This window comes from Gopherus evgoodei, chromosome 5 (genome assembly GCF_007399415.2).
Source record: "Gopherus evgoodei ecotype Sinaloan lineage chromosome 5, rGopEvg1_v1.p, whole genome shotgun sequence".
NCBI lineage: Eukaryota > Metazoa > Chordata > Testudines > Testudinidae > Gopherus > Gopherus evgoodei.
Window position 1 is genome coordinate 130,044,022 of NC_044326.1, and position 21,581 is coordinate 130,065,602.

Genomic DNA, 21,581 nt, shown 5'->3' on the forward strand with positions numbered 1-21,581 from the left:
CCAGCCTTGGAAAACAGAAGTACTGAGAGCTAATCTCTCTTCCCCCCCTCACCCAGAGGGAATGCAAAGTCAGGCTAATAAATCTAACACACACAGATTTCCCCCTGACTTCTTCCTCCCACCATTTCCCTTGTGAGCACAGACTCAGTTCCCTGGAGTTCCCCACTAAAGAAAAACTCCAACAGGTCTTAAAAAGAAAGCTTTATGTAAAAAGAAAGAAAAATACATAAAAAATGGTCTCTCTTTATTAAGGTGACAAATACAGGGTCAATTGCTTAAAAGAAATATGAATAAACAGCCTTATTCAAAAGAATACGATTTAACACATTCTAGCAACTATACCATGTAAATACAAAAGAAAAAAAACAATAACCCCTATTGTATTATGATCTCTGTACTCACAACTTGGAAACAGAAGATTAGAAAGCAGGAAACAGAAATCCTCCCGTAGCCGAGAGACAGACAGGCAGAAGACCAAGAACAAAGGACTCGCACACAAACTTCCCTCTACCCAGATCTGAAAAAGTCCCATTTCCTGATTGGTCCTCTGGTCAGGTGTTTCAGATCACTTCTTTCCAGGTGAAAGAGACTGACTAAATAGGGGACTAAATAGGTGTTTAAAGCGAGGCACTGGATTCAGACCTTTGATGAGTCTGGAATTCAGTGCTGCCTCTCCCTAACTCTCCTGCCAGAAACAAACAATCCCAAAGTAAAAATCTATCCTTCCAGAGTACAGATAGTCCCCAAATAAACTGAAACCTTCTCATTGCGATTCGCCTTCAATCAGGGCAGCTTCCTCCCTGCACTGGTCCCTGGATTCCTCTTCCTGCCTGGGATATAAAGTAGCTGGGCCTGGTGCCTGATAATCTCTAACTCCTTTGACCCCCTGGACTCTTTCCTGCCTGGTCCCCAAGACAAACACAGGAGGGGAAAGGGTGTTTAACTCTGAACCGTCTCAGCTCACCCCAATGCCCAGAGTTCTCTCCAGGGGGCATGCTCCATTACAACATGTTTTCATTTAAAACAATCTTCTGTCTTAAGAAAAACTAAGGGCTTGTCTACACTTACAGCGCTGCACCTGTGCAGATGCAGTTATGTAGCGCTTCGTGAAGACGCTACCTAAACGTACTGGAGAGCTTCTCCCACCGGCGTAAGTACTCCACCGCCCAGAGAGATGATTGTCGATGGGAGGGCTTGTCCCGTCGACAAAGCCGTGTACACAATGGGAATACAGTCGGTATAACTTTTGTGGCTCAGGCATGTGGATTCACCCCGAGCATAGTAGTTATACCAACACCCGTTCAGAGTGCGGCTAAGGGGACTTTTATTCTTGTATATTAATAAGAACATAAGAACGGCCGTACTGGGTCAGACCAATATCCTGTCTAGCCCAGTATCCTGTCTACCAACAGTGGCCAATGCCAGGTGCCCCAGAGAGTGTGAACCTAACAGGTAATGATCAAGTGATCTCCCTCCTGCCATCCATCCCCACCCTCTGACAAACAGAGGCTAGGGACACCATTCCTTACCCATCCTGGCTAATAGCCATTAATGGACTTAACCTCCATGAATATAGCCAGTTCTCTTTTAAACGCTGTTATATTAGTCCTAGCCTTCACAACCTCCTCAGGCAAGGAGTTCCATAAGTTGACTGTGTGCTATGTGAAGAAGAACTTCCTTTTATTTGTTTTAAACCTGCTGCCCATTAATTTCATTTGGTGGCCCTTAGTCCTTGTATTATGGGAATAAGTAAACAACTTTTCCTTATCTACTTTCTCCACATCACTCATGATTTTATACACCTCTATCATATTCTCCCTTAGTCTCCTCTTTTCTAAGCTGAAAAGTCCTAGCCTCTTTAATCTCTCCTCATACGAGACCTGTTCCAAACCCGTAATCAGTTTAGTTTCCCTTCTCTGAACCTTTTCTAGTGCCAATATATCTTTTTTTGAGATGAGGAGACCACATCTGTACACAGTATTCAAGATGTGGGCATACCATTGATTTATATAAGGGCAACAATATATTCTCCTCCTTATTCGCTATCCCCTTTTTAATGATTCCTAACATCCTGTTTGTTTTTTTGACCGCCTCTGCACACTGCATAGATGTCTTCAGAGAACTATCCACAGTGACTCCAAAAATTTTTTTCTGATTTGTTGTAGCTAAATAAGCCCCCATCATATTGTATGTATAGTTGGGGTTATTTTTTCCAGTGTGCATTACTTTACATTTATCCACATTAAATTTCATTTGCCATTTTGTTGCCCAGTCACTTAGTTTTGTGAGATCTTTTTGAACTTCACAGTCTGCTTTGGTCCTAACTATCTTGAGCAGTTTAGTATCATCTGCAAACTTTGCCACCTCACTTTTTATCCCTTTCTCCAGATCATTTATGAATAAGTTGAATAGGATTGGTCCTAGGACAGACCCTTGGGGAACACCACTAATTACCCCTCTCCATTCTGAGAATTTACCATTTATTCCTACCCTTTGTTCTCTGTCTTTTAACCAGTTCTCAATCCATGAAAAGACCTTCCCTTTCATTCCATGTCAACTTAATTTACGTAACAGCCTTTGGTGAGGGACCTTGTCAAAGGCTTTCTGGAAATCTAAGTACACTATGTCCACTGGATTCCCTTTGTCCACATGTTTGTTGACCCCTTCAAAGAACTCTAATAGATCAGTAAGACACAATTTCCTTTTACAGAAACCATGTTGACTTTTGCCCAACGATTATGTTCTTCTAGGTGTCTGACAATTTTATGCTTTACTATTGTTTCAACTAATTTACCCGGTACTGACGTTAGACTTACCGGTCTGTAATTGCCGGGATCACCTCTAGAGCCCTTTATAAATATTGGCATTACATTAGCTATCTTCCAGTCATTGGGTACAGAAGCTGATTTAAAGGACAGGTTACAAACCGTAGTTAATAGTTCCGCAACTTCACATCTGAATTCTTTCAGACCTCTTGGGTGAATGCCATCTGGTCCCGATGACTTGTTAATGTTAAGTTTACCAATTAATTCCAAAACCTCCTCTAGTGACACTTCAATCTGTGACAGTTCCCTCAGATTTGTCACCTATAAAAGCCGGCTCAGACTTGAGAATCTCCCTAACATTCTCAGCCGTGAAGACTGAAGCAAATAATTCGTTTAGTTTCTCCACAATGATTTTATCGTCTTTAAGCGCTCCTTTTGTATCTCGATCATCCAGGGGCCCCACTGATTATTTAGCAGGCTTCCTGCTTCTGATGTACTTAAAAAACATTTTGTTATTATCTTTTGAGTTTTTGGCTAGTCGTTCTTCAAACTCCTCTTTGGCTTTTCTTATTACACTTTTACACTTAATTTGGCAGTGTTTATGCTTCTTTCTATTTACCTCACTAGGATTTGACTTCCACTTTTTAAAATAAGCCTTTTTATCTCTCACTGCTTCTTTTACATGGTTGTTAAGCCACAGTGGCTCTTTTTTAGTTCTTTTACTGTGTTTCTTAATTGGGGGTATACATTTAAGTTTGGCTTCTATTATGGTGTCTTCAGAAAGCATCCATGCAGCTTGCAGGGATTTCACTGTAGTCACTGTACCTTTTAATTTCTGTTTAACTAACCCCCTCATTTTTGCATAGTTCCCCTTTTTTAAATTAAATGCCACAGTGTGGGCTGTTGAGATGTTCTTCCCACCAGAGGGATGTTAAATGTTATTATATTATGGTCACTATTTCCAAGCAGTCCTGTTATAGTTACCTCTTGCCAGCTCCTGCGCTCCACTCAGGACTAAATCGAAAGTTGCCTCTCCCACTGTGGCTTCCCGTACCCTGCTTCAAGAAGCAGTCATTTAAAGTATCGAGAAATTTTGTGTCTCCATTTCATCCTGAGGTGACATGTTCCCAATCAATATGGGGATAATTGAAATCCCCCACTATTATTGAGTTCTTAATTTTGATAGCCTCTCTAATTTCCCTTAACATTTCATCATCACTATCACTCTCCTGGTCAGGTGGTCGAAAATAGATCTCTAATGTTATATTCTTATTAGAGCATGAAATTGCAATCCATAGAGATTCTATGGAACATGTGGATTCACTTAAGATTTTTACTTCATTGGATTCTACATTTTCTTTCACATATAGTGCAACTCTCCCCTCCTCCAGCATGACCTGTTCTGTCCTGTCCTTCCAATATATTTTGTACCCCGGAAAGACTGTGTCCCATTGATTGTCCTCAGTCCACCAGGTTTCTGTGATGCCTATTATATCAATATCCTCCTTTATCACGATGCACTCTAGTTCACCCATCTTATTAGTTAGACTTCTAGCATTTGTATACAAGCACTTTAAAAACTTGTCACTGTTTATCTGTCTGCCCTTATCTGATGTGTCTGATTTTTTATGTGAATGTTTCTCATCTGATCTGGCCCTAACATTATCCTCTTCCATCCTCTGCTGCTGACTATAACCTAGAGAATCTCTGTCAATAGACTCTCCTCTAAGAGAAGTCTCTGTCCGATCCACATGCTCCTCTGCAGCAATCAGCTTTCCCCCATCTCCTAGTTTAAAAACTGCTCTGCAACCTTTTTAATGTTAAGTGCCAGTAGTCTGGTTCCACTTTGATTTAGGTGGAGCCCATCTCTCCTGTATAGGCTCCCCCCATCCCAAAAGTTTTCCCAGTTCCTAATGAATCTAAATCCCTTGTGGAAGTAGAGCAAGAACTGACAGGGATTTGAAGGGGATTTCCATACAGTCACCTCTGTAAGCAAGAGTCAGGCTAGCTGTAACCCTAACAACACAAGATTTGTAGAAGCAAGGATTGTGTGAGGCGAATGGGAAAGAACTGTGTGAGAAGTTGTTGAGACCTTGTGATAGATATGGAATGCAGACTGTAGTCTAAACAGAAGTGAGAAAAATAAGATATCAAGATGACCTATGTATAAACAAAATACAGCTGTTGGTTATTATTGCATGTAATCAAAGGTATAAATGCTTGCTGTAATTGTTTACCTGCAGAGGGACCTGTCTAGGAGGGGGAAACCCTGTGTCCTAGTGCACTCTCTCCCTCTGTGCAATTGCTTGAGAATAAAGTATCTGACTTTGCTGCACCCAGTCAGAGAGTGAGAACTATGTTTTTCTCCAATACCCTCCTCTCTACACCATCGTCTCAGCCACACATTGAAACTCTGAAGCTCTGCCTGCCTACCTGGCCCACGCGTGGAACTGGGAGCATTTCTGGTAATGCCACCTTAGAGGTCCTGGATTTCAGTCTCTTTCTTAGCAGCCTAAATTTGGCCTCCAGGACGTCTCTCCTACCCTTCCCTATGTCATTGGGTACCACAACCACTGACTCCTCCCCAGCACTACACATAAGTCTGTCTAGATGCCTCGAGAGATCCGCCTGCCTGGTGCGAAGGTTGCAAGTCACCACACGATTCTCCCGGTCATCACAAACCCAGCTATCTACGTTTCTAATGATCAAATCTCCCATTACTGACACCTGCCTTTTCCTAGTGACTGGAGTTCCCTCCCCAGAGAGGTAACCTCAGTGCGAGAGGATACCCTACACCATCTGGAAGGAGGGTCCCAACTATGGGAAGGTTTCCCTCTGCTTCTATTGACTGCTCTGCTCCCCTGGGCCTTTCATCGTGCTCAACAGCACAGGGGCTGTCTGACCAGAGGTGGGACAATTCTACCGTGTTCTGGCAAACCTCATCAACATACCTCTCTGCCTCCCTTAGCTCCTCCAGTTCCACCACCCTGGCTGCCAAAGCCTGTACACAGTCTCTGAGGGCCAGGAGCTCCTTGTACCGAATGCACACATACACCACCCGCCCTCAGCGCAGGTAATCATACATGTTGCACTCAACACAATAAACTGGATAGCCCCTACTCTGCTGCTGGGCTTCTGCCTGCATTGTCTCCTAGTTAATGAAAAGGTTTTGTTTAAATCCAGAAGTTTTGAAAGTAGCTTAGTTTACAGGTTTTAAAGGATGGCAAGTGAACCTTTTCCCCTTCCCACTCCCCTTGCGAAACTCCCTGTTAGCAGCCCCTGTTCGCAAAGCTCTGTGGTTGCTTGCGCACTGCTTTATAAAGCCCTGGCCTTCTTGCTAGCCCCTCTCACTGACTAAGGCTCAGCCAATTAACAAAGGGCTTGTCTACATCACAAAGTTGCAGCGCTGGTGAGGGGGTTACAGCGCTGCAACTTAGGAGGTGTACACATCTGCAGGGCATCACCAGCGCTGCAACTCCCTGTTTGCAGCGCTGGCCGTACTCCCGTTTTGTCTCGGGTGTAGAGGATCCAGCGCTGGTGATCCAGCGCTGGTAATCAAGTGTAGACAATTACCAGCGCTTTTCTTGACCTCCGTGGAATAAGCAGGTATCCCAGCATACCTGAGGAAGCCTCTGGTAATCAAGCTGGTCTCCTTCCCCGGTTTGCTCTCGCGTTCCCCGAACCCCGAGCAAGCAGGTCTCCTTCCCTGCGGTTTGCAGGGTGGTTCGGGGAACGCGAGAGCAAACCGCGGCGAAGCTGGTCTCCTTCCCCGGTTTGCTATCGCGTTCCCCGAACAAGCAGGTCTCCTTCCCTGCGGTTTGCAGAGTGGTTCGGGGAACGCGAGAGCAAACCGCGGCGAAGCTGGTCTCCTTCCCTGGTTTGCTATCGCGTTCCCCGAACAAGCAGGTCTCCTTCCCTGCGGTTTGCAGAGTGGTTCGGGGAACGCGAGAGCAAACCGCGGCGAAGCTGGTCTCCTTCCCCGGTTTGCTCTCGCGTTCCCCGAACCTCCGTGCAAGCAGGTCTCCTTCCCTGCGGTTTGCAGGGGGGTTCGGGGAACGCGAGAGCAAACCGCGGCGAAGCTGGTCTCCTTCCCCGGTTTGCTCTCGCGTTCCCCGAACCTCCGTGCAAGCAGGTCTCCTTCCCTGCGGTTTGCAGGGGGGTTCGGGGAACGCGAGAGCAAACCGCGGCGAAGCTGGTCTCCTTCCCCGGTTTGCTCTCGCGTTCCCCGAACCCCCCTTGAAGCCGCCCAACAGCGCTGCAGTATGGCCACATCTAACACCACTTGCAGCGCTGGTTGCTGTAAGTGTGGCCACTCTGCAGCGCTGGCCCTATACAGCTGTACTAATACAGCTGTAACAACCAGCGCTGCAAAATTTTAGATGTAGACATACCCAAAGGCTTCTAGCTTTCAAACCTTTCATTGAAGCTCACAGCTTCCAACTGCCAGCCACAGCACACGGTCCTCTAAACAACCAAACAGACAGACAGACACAAGCTCAGCACACAGCAAGTAACTCACAAACACAAACACACACTACAGACAGTCACTTACCTCAGGGGTGTTGTATTTGCTCCTCCTTCACCTGGAGAATTCCCTTGTGAAACGCCCCGTTAGCAGCCCCTGTTCGCAAAGTTATTTTATCCTTGATAACAGAGGAGTGTCACACTGAACTTTAATCAGGACCCAGCATGTTTAGTAGAGTTTTCTTCTCAGCCTCACAGGGTTATGTTTGGCAACTAAAGCAAACTCATGATTTAAAAGGATAAGGCAAGTTATTCCAAGATGCCTTGAGCTGATTGTAAGCAGTGACAAACGTTTGCTAGGATGCAAGGCTTCGCCTGCGATCCCATTCACAACCTTTAATAAGTGCATGCTGCAGTCTGCCTTGGATCAAGATTTATATCTCAGCTTTCCATTGAGAAGATGCCAATACCTGTAAGCTGACACTACACGATTCATTTTTCATTCTGTCTGTTAATTGTACCAGACATTTTACACACAAAGTAACTTCACAGAGAGCAAACAATGAGCAGACTTAGCACAATGGCTCTGGGCAGGGCAGTACCTCCCAAGCATCTTTTAGTACTGGCACAGCCTCTCAATCAAGAGCGCTCTTACAGAACCTGTTTTCAACACTTAATAAATGGGTCATTCATATCTCACAGCCCATCAGCATTCACCATTCAAGGAAATGGATTGTGTGCTTAGTGACTGATCCAAAAGTCTTTCCATTGGCGTTAGTGAGCTTTGGACCAGAAATGTGGGACAAGAAGAAAAAAAGTACATTAGCAAAATTGTGCAGGAATAGTAGGCAAGCTATACTTCCAGTGCACGTGAATATGTTACTTAAGAGAGTTACTTTTGCAACTGCTGCAGTGTTTCTCATGCATGGAAGCAGAGTTATTGATACAGATTACTGGTAAGAGCAGGGCTGAGAGGGAATACTAGCTGGATGATAAATGATAAATAATTCTAGAAGGAATCCTATCTTTGGGTATACTGTAGAAAAATATACATTTTGACATTGCGTTTGATACCAATCTCATGTGCAAAAGAGGCTGGGGATGTTTCATTGAGAGCAGGGAGCCCACATGCATTTCTCTGGAATGCAATCTGGACATTCTCTCCAAAGACAAAACACTCTTCTGAAAGTTGTGTCTATCACAGCTAGCTGACTCCTTTGAATTTTGAAAAAAAAAAAATTGACGAAAAATGGAAAGGAACTTTGCCAAAAATCTTCATTTTCTCCCATTTTTTGAACCAGTTCTAGTGCCAATCACTTTTTTGCTATTTTACATTTTTAGACGGGGATAAAAAGAAAATCCATTTAAATCCCCTAAATTGGCACAGGGCAAAATATCGACCATAAAGAGGCCCACAGGCACTCAGCTTAATGCATTTGAATAGTCCTACTGAATTCAGCGGCAATACTCAGACATAAAGTTAAGTACAAATGTCTTTGCCATAAGTCAAGGCAATAAATTAGCAAACCTAATTCTTAAAAGAAAGAAATTACAACCAACGTGTAACGGTAAATGACCCCTTTGCGTATGGTTTAAGCCACCGTGTCATGCCCCTCCTAAATAAGATTTGGTTAATACATACACAAACAGGTCTCCTCTGGCCTACACCTCTGTAATTTCTAACTCTCAGTACAATGAAGAGAACAATTTTAGTTGAAAATTGAGTAACTGTTTAACAATAAAATAGTAAAGATCATATACACTAACTCCAAGCTCAAGGGATACAGAATTATCTCTGGAACTCTGGTGACCAAGACATCCTGAAACGGTTCCTTTCCCTTAACTTAAGTTTGATGGATTTGTTGAGCCATTTCAACTCTAGAATTAGACCTAGATTTGTCCTTCCTCTCCTCTTGGGGGCCATGAAGCGCAGAGAATAAACTCACTGACATCTTTGTTCCAGGGCTACTTTCCATTCCCAACACTAGTTTGCCAAACACGATGAAATTTTCCCTCCTGATGGGACAGGCAGGAATAGAGACAAATTAATAATAATGATATTGGATATGGCCACTTCTGAGCTTAACAGACGTTCTGGAAATTCTGTGAAATAATCCCTGCTAAGGAGCGGCAGGGTCCACTTCCTTCTTTCTTATGGGAAAATAAAGAGTCAATCATCCATTAAAAAAAAAGTGGCATGTTTGTCAGGCAGGAACAATTTTATCCTCAAGGAAGCTGTGTCTTTCTGATCAAACAGAGAGTCATGTTCTTGTTTCTTAGATGTTGTGGCCCTTATTCTTCATATAGCCACTAAATGTATAAAGTGCTTTCAAAAGACATGGTAAAGAGTCTTGTTTTGAACCAGGATATGTTACAGACCAGTGGTTTTCAAACTTTTTCATTTGTGGACCTCTAAAAAATTTCACATGGAAGTGAAGACCCCTTTGGAAAGCTTAGACCTAGTCTGCAGACCCCCAGGGTCCTCAGACCACAGGTTGAAAACCACTGCATATCACGTATGCAAGAATATCCTGTTTTCTTTATGAATTCAGTTCTTAATAAAGGTGCCAGCCTACTTGGTGACTGAATTGGTGGGTGGAGCCCATCTGAATGAAAAGCCCACCTGCTCAGGTGAGGAGCCACAGAACCCAGACAACTGAGTACACACAGGATAAAATGTGCAGATTCAGACTGAGCACTCTGGAGAATAAAAGCATTTTACCTACAGAAAAGCACAATACAAGCAGGCACTGTGCAGACTTCCTTACAACATCCTACCAAGGTGATCTGACTGACCATGATGGAACAGCTCTATGAATGAGTAGCCCTCATGGCCAAAAACTGACCTTTCTTCTGAGAGCAACAGCATGGCTGCTAAATATAGCAGCAGGAGTACCTGTCTACTAGGAACAAGCGGAAGACCATCTAATCTTTGCACATTGGACACCAAACTCCCAGTAGAGGGCGACAACTTTCAGTTGCACACTACCAACTTGGGCTGAATTGGAACCAGTCACCTCGAGATACAAGCCCACTAAGCCTATAACTAATCCCCTATGCTAGCCAGTCATGAGAAGTTACAAGGGCCACGTCTACAGTCCCAGCTAAACTGGCACTGCTGCAATCGATACACGTAGCGGGTCTGGTGAAGCGCTCTCCCATCAATGTCTGTGCTCCACCTCCCCAGGAGGCAGAAGCAATGTCAACAGGAGAGACTCTCCCTTTGACATACAGCAATGTCTACACTGCACTCAGTGGACCTAAGTTATGTCAATGTCAGTTACGTAATTTATATAACGGAAGTAGCATAACTTAGATCGACTTACAGCGTTATTGTAGACCAGCCCTGGGTCTTAAACAATAAGCTGAAAAAGAAAACGTATTGATCCATATTATATATATTATAGAGACAGGGTAAGTGAGGTGATATCTTTTATTGGACCAATTTCTGTTGTCTCTCTCACCCACCTCATCTCTCTACTATCCCAACATGGCTACAATCACACTGCATACATTACATATAGTTTATTAAGAAGGTTTCCATATTTTTTCTTAAAATTCCAGGCATGAAAGGCCCTTTTCACCCAACCTAGTCCCACCCACCAGTAAACTGGTATCAGTGGCCTTTTCAGAACAATCATGAGCTTTTAGTATTGCTTACCACATTTCCACCCTCATTTTCAGTAGGTATACACACACCAAATAAAAAGGACAAACATTAAAACTTAGAATTAAATATCAAAGTATACTCTATCGCTTTGGAGGAAATATTTGCTAATCTCCTACAGATGTGGATGGTTTGTATTTACCCAGAAAATGTGATCAAGGCTTACATTTGTTTCTATGAAATATATGGCTATTTTGCGCGTGTGCACGCACACACACACACACACACACACACACACACACACACACACAGGGTAGTCTGATTCCAGCCTTTTGAACTGAGACATATTTTCATTTTATGTTCATCTTCTTGATTTGCTGCCAAGATTCCGTTCCTACTATTTGCACACGATCTGTAATATTTATACTTCTGCTTTCCGAGACTCATTTCTGTGAACAAAATTCAAGTTTCACATATCACTTGAACAAGTTTAGAAGATATCCAGAGAATATTTGTACACTACTTCCATAAAAAAATCTAGATTTTTTCCCTAATAATGGATGAAAGTATTTAATTTAGTTAATCTGTGCTTTAATTTACAACTTTGAGCTATTTTTACCAATCTGAGGTAACAACAACTATAGCTAAGGCAGAAGAAAGAAAATATATTTTATGTAATCCTAGGATCTGAAAACAACATACCCTCTCCTATATACAGTCAGAAAACAATCACAAGCAATTGTCATTTGCCTGTTGTATCATGTCCACTGTTTGCCCAAGAATTTCCCCACACTTAATCAAAGTAGATTCCCAGTTTTATAGACACAAGCATGGAGCTTCTTCTTAACTTTTGTTTACACTCCCGTATGTTTCAATTCCAGTGCAGGCTCCTCTATGACAGCTCTAGCTACAGCTGCAATTCTCAGGAGTTTTCTGTATTGAGCAGCAACAAGATCAAACAGCATACTTAGAATTCTAAACCAAGAGCCATCAAAGTAACTTTTAATATCCTTTTTTCAGAGTCGTAGCTGTGTTGGTCTGTGTCAGCAAAAAGAACGAGGAGTCCTTGTGGCACCTTAGAGATTAACAAATTTATTTAGGCATAAGCTTTTGTGGGCTAAAACCCACTTTATTGGATGCACGCAGTGGAAAATACAGTAGGAAGATATATAAAAACAGAGAACATGAAAAAATGGGTGTTGCCATAGCAACTCTAACAAGACTAATCAATTAAGGTGGACTATTATCTCCAACAAGAAACTGCAGAATTGGAATTAATTTGCAAACTGGACACCATTAAATTAGACTTGAATAAAGACTGGGAGTGGATGGGTCATTACACAAAGTAAAAATTATTTCCCCAAGCAAATTTTCCCCCTACTGTTACTCACATCTTCTTGTCAACTGTTTGAAATGGGCCATCCTGATTATCACTACAAAAGTTTTTTTCCTCTTGCTGATAATAGCCCACCTTAATTGATTGGTCTCATTAGAGTTGGTATGGCAACACCCATTTTTTCATGTTCTCTGTGTATATATATCTTCCTACTGTATTTTCCACTGCATACATACAATGAAGTGGGTTTTAGCCCATGAAAACTTATGCTCAAATAAATTTGTTAATCTCTAAAGTGTTACAAGGACTCCTCGTTTTCTTTAATATCCTCGTTGCAAATGGTTCCCTGTGCAGCTCATCCTGTTTTATGTTGTTCCAATACAGAGAATGGTTTCCTCAGTAACAGCATTCAGCTAATACAACAAGTGGAAACACACCTTCCCTCAAGGAACAAAGAATGTCACGCTTCAGAATAAAAGAAACAGCATATAACTTACCTGCCTTTATAGCCTCAGGAGACATGCCTCAGAATTCGGAAGTTACCAGTCAGAAGCAACCTGCTCACATACATTATCAGATAGTCTGAGAGAACAACAGGAAATGTAGCCAGAAATAAAAAGGCATAATAAAATGGATAGCAGCAGGAGTCTTTCCTCTGGAAGCCCATAATCAAATGTGGTTTGTGTCCTTAGGATCATTTTTTTTCTTAAAATGTTTCTCATCCTCCGTTGACTAAAGTAAAATATTGCCTAGTACTTATGGGGAACAGACAATAGTTTCAAAACAACATTAGCTCCCTGCAGTGAAAATTAGGGTAATTTTCTTTTCTTTTTTTTTTTAAATCTGAGAAATTTTTCTCATCTAGATTTCAAGCCTTGGGAGAAATACAGGAAGACCCTTTCCCCACGTCAAGAACTCTTCTCCTAGTTAGAACAACTGTATTGTAGAAGTGCCTAGACTGGACCCCAACTAGGACCCCAGGGCTCCAGTGTCACATGCTGGAGAAACAAACAGATAGCAAGATCACTGCCCTGAAGAACTTGTTATCTAAATAAGCAAAACAAAAATGTAAATATACCAGCAGGATGAACTCCCATCTGATACCTTCAGGACAGACAAACAGCGACCCATTCCACATATAAAAAATATAGCCACAAAGAAAACAGCTTAGGTAGGTAATGCAAGAAAGTTTACTTGAATGGATGTAAGGAAGGCCCAGTGCTTAAGGCACAAGCTTAAGACTTGGGACATCTGGGTTCAATTCCTTGCTTCCCCACAGACTTCCTATGTGTCTTTGGGGAAGTCACTGAGCCTTTCAGTTACCCGTCTGTAAAACGGGAGTAATAGCACTTCCGCAACTCACAGGGTGCTGCCAGGACAAGGACACTAAAGACTGCAAGATGCTCAGATGTCATGGTAATGAGGCTTACATAAAGTACTTAAAATCCATACGATTAAAAAGAAAAAATAAAGGCTGCTCTGTGCCTTATCCCATTTGTATAAATGGAAAGTTAACATGCTTCCTTTATCCTTCTTATCTAGATTATAAACTCTTTCACCATCTATACGTATGTGTTGCAGTTAGCACAATGAGGTCCTGATCTCAAGTGCTGCCTGCAGAGATTCCTGTAATACAAATGATGATGATGAAAAAAAGATGAATCAAGGTGATAAGAACTTGAAAGATTCAGGTTCAATGTTGGACACAATTCAGGACAGTTCTTAAGTTATGAATGCCAGTTCACACAGCCCTGCCCATTTTTATGATGGGTGAAAGGTAATGCACAACATGTAAAGGTGTGTGCTATTCAGCTGGGGGACTGGAAACCTTTTTTTTAATTTTAGCTGTTTAGCAACTTTCCTAGTTCACGGCCTCAGGAAAGCTAGGTCTGTCCCTGTTGAAAAATGAGCTAACAGTGATTCCATTGATACTCCACTCATCAGCTTTGTAGAAGTACTCAAGTTTAATTCTTTGTGTTTGATTAAACACACACTGACTTCCTATCCTGTACTTGGGTGGGGCGTGGAGGAAGCAGTATCAAGTGTTTGGTTGTTTAGATCTATAAGACACTGTAAAAGCAAGGTCACACATCATCTTGACAGTACTAAGCAGTCAGTAACAAAGCATTTTAAATGTATGATTGAACAATTTCTTATGTACAGGTTTTTTTAGCGGAGCAAAGAGAGGAAAACATGCAATATTTTAAACTAGACTACTAAAATCATATGAATGTTTCCCTGATAAGTACCCTTAAAGAGGTTACTTTAAGTATAAAAAGTCATAAGAAACCACTTACTTGTAACAAAACAAATCAGTTTATTAAAGCTATAAGTCTAGTTTGCTTTCACCATTTATGCTGTTTGCTTACTTCTCATACCTCACTCAGTTAGAAACAAGAAACCAGACTGCCCGGTTTCACTTTCAGGTTCTTGTGCATTTAGGTTTCCAGCATTGCAAGAGAATGTTTAAATTTTAAAAAGCTCAAGGCTTTCCAAAACAGGTATCTGAAGGCAGGCTCCTAAGTCTCCTGCTTTTCAAAAGCACTGAGTATTCAGCAGCTTCCAGTGACTACCGTGGGAGCTGCTGATTGCTCAGCACTTTTGAAATTCAGGCACCTACGTCTAGACATAGGCACACGACTTTAGACATCTGCTTTTGAAAGAAGTGGTTGAAGTACCTATCCATTTCTTTCTTTTAAAGCAATTTCATGAAGATAATTCTTTTCATACACTTGGTAGAAAAATCTCTTTTCCTCTCTCAGGGGCCCAGACAAATATGACAGTATCCCTTTAAGGATGGATCATTATTTTATTTTGAGCGGGTAAAGTATAAGAACAGGGAAAGGGACCAACAGTAATGTCACAAAAGGGACAAGAATTCCAAAAATATTCTGATAGAACAACTGTGTGCAGGGCTTGCTAACTGGCATGCTCTCTGAGAGCAGGGGAGAAACTCTTTGTACTCTTGTGACAGGAGTGGGAAGTGCTTTTGCCACATGTCCAAACTTGTAATAAAACGCAGAGACCTGAAAAGGATTCAGGTTTGCCCAGTAACCCAGCAAGCCTTCACTATCCTGCTGGATACATGTATTCAGCTCTGATTAATGTTCGCATTTGTTTTGCAGCTTCTTAATGGTAACATAAAACTTCACACCTTCTGCACTATTGAGAATGCAGAGACTGAACTATGAGTTGGCTGGGATGATGATGATTTAAGAAGGAGGCAGTTACGCATGTGGCAATCTTCTGCTTTTGCTAGTTTTGTAATTATTTGATTATTGGGGAAGGAGCGACATCAGATACTTTATAGCGTCAAGAAGAACTTGCATGTTTAAAGGAGCACATTTAATTTAAAAATAATAAATTGTAAACAGTTATCTTTACCTATAGAATGAATGACACTTCACAGTACTGCCAATTCCTGGCATTTAAAAAAACATGAGATTTACCTTTAAAAAAAAAAAAAAGATTTGTAACAAATGCTAAATTTAAGGTTCTTTTTATTTGCCAGCTGGTTTTTGAACCATGGTTCACGTTTTCAAGCTTTTCTCTACAGCCATGAGAGCTTGAATTTTTTTGTTTTTAACTGAAAGCTGAGATTCCATGATTCCAGGAACTGAGGCTTTAAGGAAAACAACAAATATCACAATGTTTGGCAATGCTGACATAGCATATTAAAAGTAGAAGAATTTACCTATGATCTTTTTACTTTTTTCATTTCCCTCAGTCTGGGCAATTAGAATTGGTGAAGTAAATTTCACTCCGTTTCCTACTGCAGCAATACTTGGGTTTCAGATGCTGTGTAGAGGAATGTTCACAGGTTTCAAATTTTTAATTGTGCAATATTTCTCAAGCTTATTTTATTATTGTATTTTCACTTGAGGCCAACTTTAAAATCGACAGTGTCCCTTTAAACACTGTGGGTCAAATTAATTTCAGTATTAGTCCAGTGGCTTCAGGAATAAAGAATTTGGTCCTCCCTTTTCCCCCTCTCATGTTTACACAAACATTAGAGGATCAAAGCCCAACTACAGTTTCACAAGATAGGCTAAAAGTTATTCCTCCCTATCAAATACAGCTGGCCTTGCTGAGTAAGAACTCAGCAGATACTAGTAAAACGTTATTCTTAATTCAGGCTACCAGAGCTTTACCAGATAAGAAGTTTAAAAGCTTGCAATTTAAAAATTCTTATACTTAAGTAGTGGAAGAAATTGCTTCAAAGGGTTTAGACCCAGAGCGGATTTTAACCTTTCCAACATGTATTTTCATCTCCTCCCAGCACCATTCCCCATAGGTTCCAGTACGGCTACTGAGTTTGCTTAATTAGGTTTATATCACACTGTAGGTCTTTGATTTAGCTTTCCAGATATCACCTGTATTTAAACTTTCCTAAAGCTAGAAAGTTGGGTAAGTTTCTTACTAGAGTGTGTGTTTCGTACATGGTGCAAGCTGATAATTTCTATCCATTACAGTTCTCTCTGATTCTGATCTCAAAACAGTAGAGTATTATACCAGTGTAGCATCACTGATTTCAATGGAAATCAAGTTGCTCCTGGATTTATACCAGCATGAGTGGAGAATCCAGCCCACAGAGAATAGAAACTGAGGAAGCTGAAATTAAAAGGTAATTTTTTTGGTAGCGGATAAAATATTGTTTTCGGGCTTAATGCTGCAAACATTCACGCATGTGTTGCATAACTTTTTGCACGAGTAGTCCCAATGAAGTTGGCCGTGCTGGAGGATTTTCTTCTCTGTAACAAAGAAGGGAGGATCAGATTAGCAAGATTTCACATGCTGAATTTTTGAAGATCCCGATTGTTTCTCCACTGCACACTAATATATCTCACCCAGAGCAGGTTCTTTGGCAACAAAAAGACTAAACTGTGACTCTGGCCCTGGCCTCTGATGCAAGATAAGAAGAACTGAATGCTTTAGTGCTAGGTTCCCAAGATAAACAATATTAACTGTGCTCCAAGAATTAATGTGCAAACATGCTTGTTGACTCCACATAATAAATCACTTTTCCAAAGGAAATCCAACTTTGAATTCCTAGTTCACTATCTTGGTTGAAGCAAACAACATAGAACTTTTACACATTTTGTATGCCTTTAAGGATGGCGTTTCCCCTCCGTCGGCTTGTCATAAGATCCCACACTGCTTAATATGAATGACACGAGGGGCTCAAAGACAACCTGCTTTCACTTTGCACTGCCCTTTCTAAAAATACAGACGAGCCTCTCCCTTTATCCACTTCAAACGGGAACTGCAGAAACACTGACATATCTGAGCAGATGGCTTTGGCAAACCAGTACCTTTGTCTTTTCTTTCACAGAAGGGCATATAGTTAAATGGCCGGCCTACCCTTACAACACTGCAGCAGCACAACTCTATCGGCAGAGCTGCACCGCTTAGTGTAGACGCTACCTAGTGTAGACAGGAGGATTTCTCCCATTGGCGTAGTTAATCCACCTCCCTCACAGGTAGCAGCTATGTTGATGAGAGAAGCCTTCCTGTCGACATACCGCTGTCTACAACCAGGGGCTAGGTCAGTATAACTGCGTCGCTCAGGGGTGTGAACTTTCCATACCTCGAGTGATGTAATTATACAGACATATTGGTAGTGTAAACCAAGCCTTAAAGTAAGGCAATGGGGGCAAAAACCTATTTCCTGATCTGAAACAATGAAGACAACAATAGAAAATGACAGAGCAAGATGGTACCCAGAAGTCACCTACTACAGGACAGGCCCAACAAGGAAAATAACAGAACATCACTGGCCATCACATACAGCCCCCAGCTAAAACCTCTCCTGTGCATCAGCAACAAACCTATCCTGAAGGACAATCCCTCACTCTCACAGACCTTGGGAGAAAGCCAGTCCTCACTTACAGACAGTCCCCAACCTGAAGCAAATACTCACCAGCAACTACACACCACACCACAGAAACACTAACCCAGGAACCAATTCCTGCAACAAACCCTGTTGCCAATTCTGTCCCCATATCTACTCTAGCAACACCATCATAGGACTCAACCACATCAGCCACACCATCCGGGGCTCATTCATCTATTAATGTGATATATGCCATCATGAGCCAGCAATGCCCCTCTGCCATGTACACTGGTCAAAACGGACAATCCTACATAAAAGGATAAATGGACACAAATCAGACATCTGGAATGGTAACATACAAAAGCCAGTAGGAGAACACTTCAATCTCCCTGGACATTCAATAACCAATTTAAAAGTAGCCATCCTTCAACTAAAGAACTTCAAAAACAGACTTCAAAGAGAAACTGCAGAGCTACAATTCATTTGCAAACTTAACACCATTAATTTAGGCTTGAATAGGGACTGACTGTCTCACTACAAAAGCAATTTTCCCTTTCTTGGTACTGACACCTCCTCATCAATCATTGGGAGTGGACCACATCCACCCTGACTGAATTGGCCTTATCATCACTGATTCTCCACTTGTAAGGTAACTCCCTCCTCTTCATGTGCCAGTATCTCAATGGCTGTATCTGTAATTTTCACTCCATGCATCTGAAGAAGTGGGTTTTTTACCCATGAAAACTTATGCCCAAATAAATCTGTTAGTCTTTAAGGTTCCACCAGACTCCTCGTTGTTTTTATGGATACAGACTAACATGGCTACCCCTCGAGAGTAGAAAATAAGACTTTTGAGTTGATAAAAATATAAGAAAAAAAAACGTAGGTAGGTGTCATTGTGAAGTGATGAACCTTCATGAACATTCTTCATTGCTAATTATTGTTGATATTAGCAGTAATGTCTAGAAGCCCAAATAGAGATCCAGGCCCCATTGTGGCAGGGCTTTACTTACACATAATCAGAGACAGTGCTGCCCCTAAAAAGACAAGGTGAACAAAGGCTAAGAGGAGAAACAAGCACAGAGAGATGAAGTCACAGAACCAAGAATAGAACCCAGGTCTCTTGAACACCAATCCAGCATCATTATCCACCAGGCAATGCTACCACTCAGTGGCATATTACAAGTAAAGGGTTTGTGATATGTTAACTAGAGCTGGTCAATATTTTTCAAACAAAAAAAATTAAAATAATGGCCTTCTTTCAAAATTTTTTTTAGTATTTTGTGTAAAATTGTAGGACTTATTTCTAATTTATGGAAATGGTTATTGAAATGGTTACCAAAACTCCATTTCCATAATGTTTTGATTATAAATTTTAAAATAATTTAAATACAATAATCCACGAAAATTGCCCTACCCCCAAAAGATCTGGATCCATTTCAAACCCGTAGAAATAGGAACAACTCTGAAACAACCAGTGTTAATACAAATGGAGAATCTAAAACAGGGATGCTGAAATATTTCTCAGAAATGTGGCCAGTGATGTACCTCAGATACACACTCTTTACCTGAACGTTTAAAAGGCCAGGGACCTGCAACTAATGTAGACAACCACAGTCAAACTATCCCCCATTGCCTAGTTCTGCAGCTGCTATGTACACACAACTCACACTGAGTGAAGTTTCACATACTGGGTGAAATTCTACACAGGCAGCACCAAAGGGCCCTCAACCTTAAATACCATTTAAAGCCACAAAATAGGTTAAAGTGGGACTTAAGTGATTCATCAGCCTCGTGTTGTCCCTCTGTACAAAAGGAGAATTTAATCTATGGCTCAGTTGAAGAATAGACTATCCCTGATTACTTCTCAGTCCTCCTTTACTGGCCCAATCTAAAGTCCATTGAATTCAAAGGAAAGACTGCCACCGAAGCTGTAGCACAGCCAGGGCTACAGTTTTGGTCACTCACAACTTCCCTCAGACTTTCCCCACTGGACTGAGATTTTCAAGAGTTGGTCTCTGCTCAAAAGCAAATACTCTTGAAAAATTTAAGCAGAAATAATTCAAAGTAATTCTGGAAATGAGGACCATGTGAAGAAGCACATCCACTGCCCCATTATAAAATGATTCTTCAATTAAAAACAACAAACAACAACAAAAAATAGTGATGTAACAGCTGGAGGGGCTGAAAGATGACTATGGCAGGGAAAGAGAGGACACCTTTGAGTATTCCAGTGAAAACTGGTTGTAATTTAGCCAAGTTCTGAGGGTCTAAAGAGCGTACCCTGGCATTCTCTTAAAGTAGCTTTTTTAATGGATCCAGATTTTATCATTCACATATGTATGTTTTCTACTACTTGGGAAGATGCCATTTTAACCTTCAACACAATATCCAGACTAGAGCTATATGATTATTTTTGTATCATTCCTCTTCAGCTGTATGTCTGGATTGGATAATAAAATCTCTGAAAAATCAGACAAAAGAGTTAAGAAAATAATACTGAGGTCTGTTATTGTAAGGAACTGGAGTATTGATTTAAAATTAAGAGGCAATATAGAGCCCACAGTTAACCTTTCAGCCTCCTTGTTTACTTTCAAACCACCTCTGCTACATGGAACAATGGGATTCGATTTGACCTTACCATTTTAGGCAGGCATGGATAGTTTAACTTGTGAAAACAAATTAGTGTTTTTGCACTTGGCATCAGTTTCTTTGGCTCTCCAATCACTACAGCTGAAAAGGATTCACACCTTTGAAGTATAAAATTATGGCCAGCCTAAAGAAAGTAGATCAGGAACTCCTTTTTCCAGGCCATATTTACACCCAAACATGCACCATTTTAAATAAAGGAGTTATTTTAAACTTAGTTAAAATGATGCAAATCCCCCTGTGGACACTCCTAAACTAATTGAATCTGGCTTGTAAATTAAACATATGCAAGGCGGCCCCGATTCAGAATTAAGCATGTGTTTAAAACAAATGCTCTTCAGGAAGAACATCAAGGATGTGCTTAACTTTAATCGTATGCTTAAGTACCTCTGGTTTTGATGGTACTTCAGGCATGTGCTTAGGTACCTTCCTAAATAAGGATGCTTTCCTGAATCGGTGAGCCGGCTGAAACCCGATATAAGCATCCCAACATAGGGACGTGGTACTAACACAGATTGTAGCTAAACTGTTGCAACTTATGTGTGTAAACTAGACCTTGCAATACAAGGACAAGGGGTTGTTGAGTGAAACTGAAAACTAAAACATTGAAAACTGATAAAACAAAATCTCCTGCTTTGTTTGCTTGCTTGCTTAAGGGAGGGTTATTTTTATGCAACACAAAATACTATGAAGGCTGAGTGTTTAGAAAGTTTCAAGAAAACATACTACCTCATTCTCCTGGTCTCTCTAAGGGTTTGTCTACACTTAAAACGCTACAGTGGCACAGCTGCGCCGTTGTACCACTTCAATGTAGATACTACCTACGCTGACAGGAGGGGTTCTCCTGTAGCTATAAGTAATCCACCTCCCTGAGAGACAGTAGCTATGTCAATGGAGAAATTCTCTGTCGACTTGGCACTGTCTACG

The 21,581-nt window shown here is 41.3% G+C and overlaps 1 protein-coding gene across 5 annotated transcripts in view; it reads right to left on the reverse strand.

Annotated features, from left to right (window-relative positions):
- The window catches only part of FRAS1 (Fraser extracellular matrix complex subunit 1), a 328,015-nt gene that overhangs the window by 248,779 nt on the left and 57,655 nt on the right, over positions 1-21,581 (reverse strand). The gene's annotated exons all lie outside the window — the stretch shown is intronic.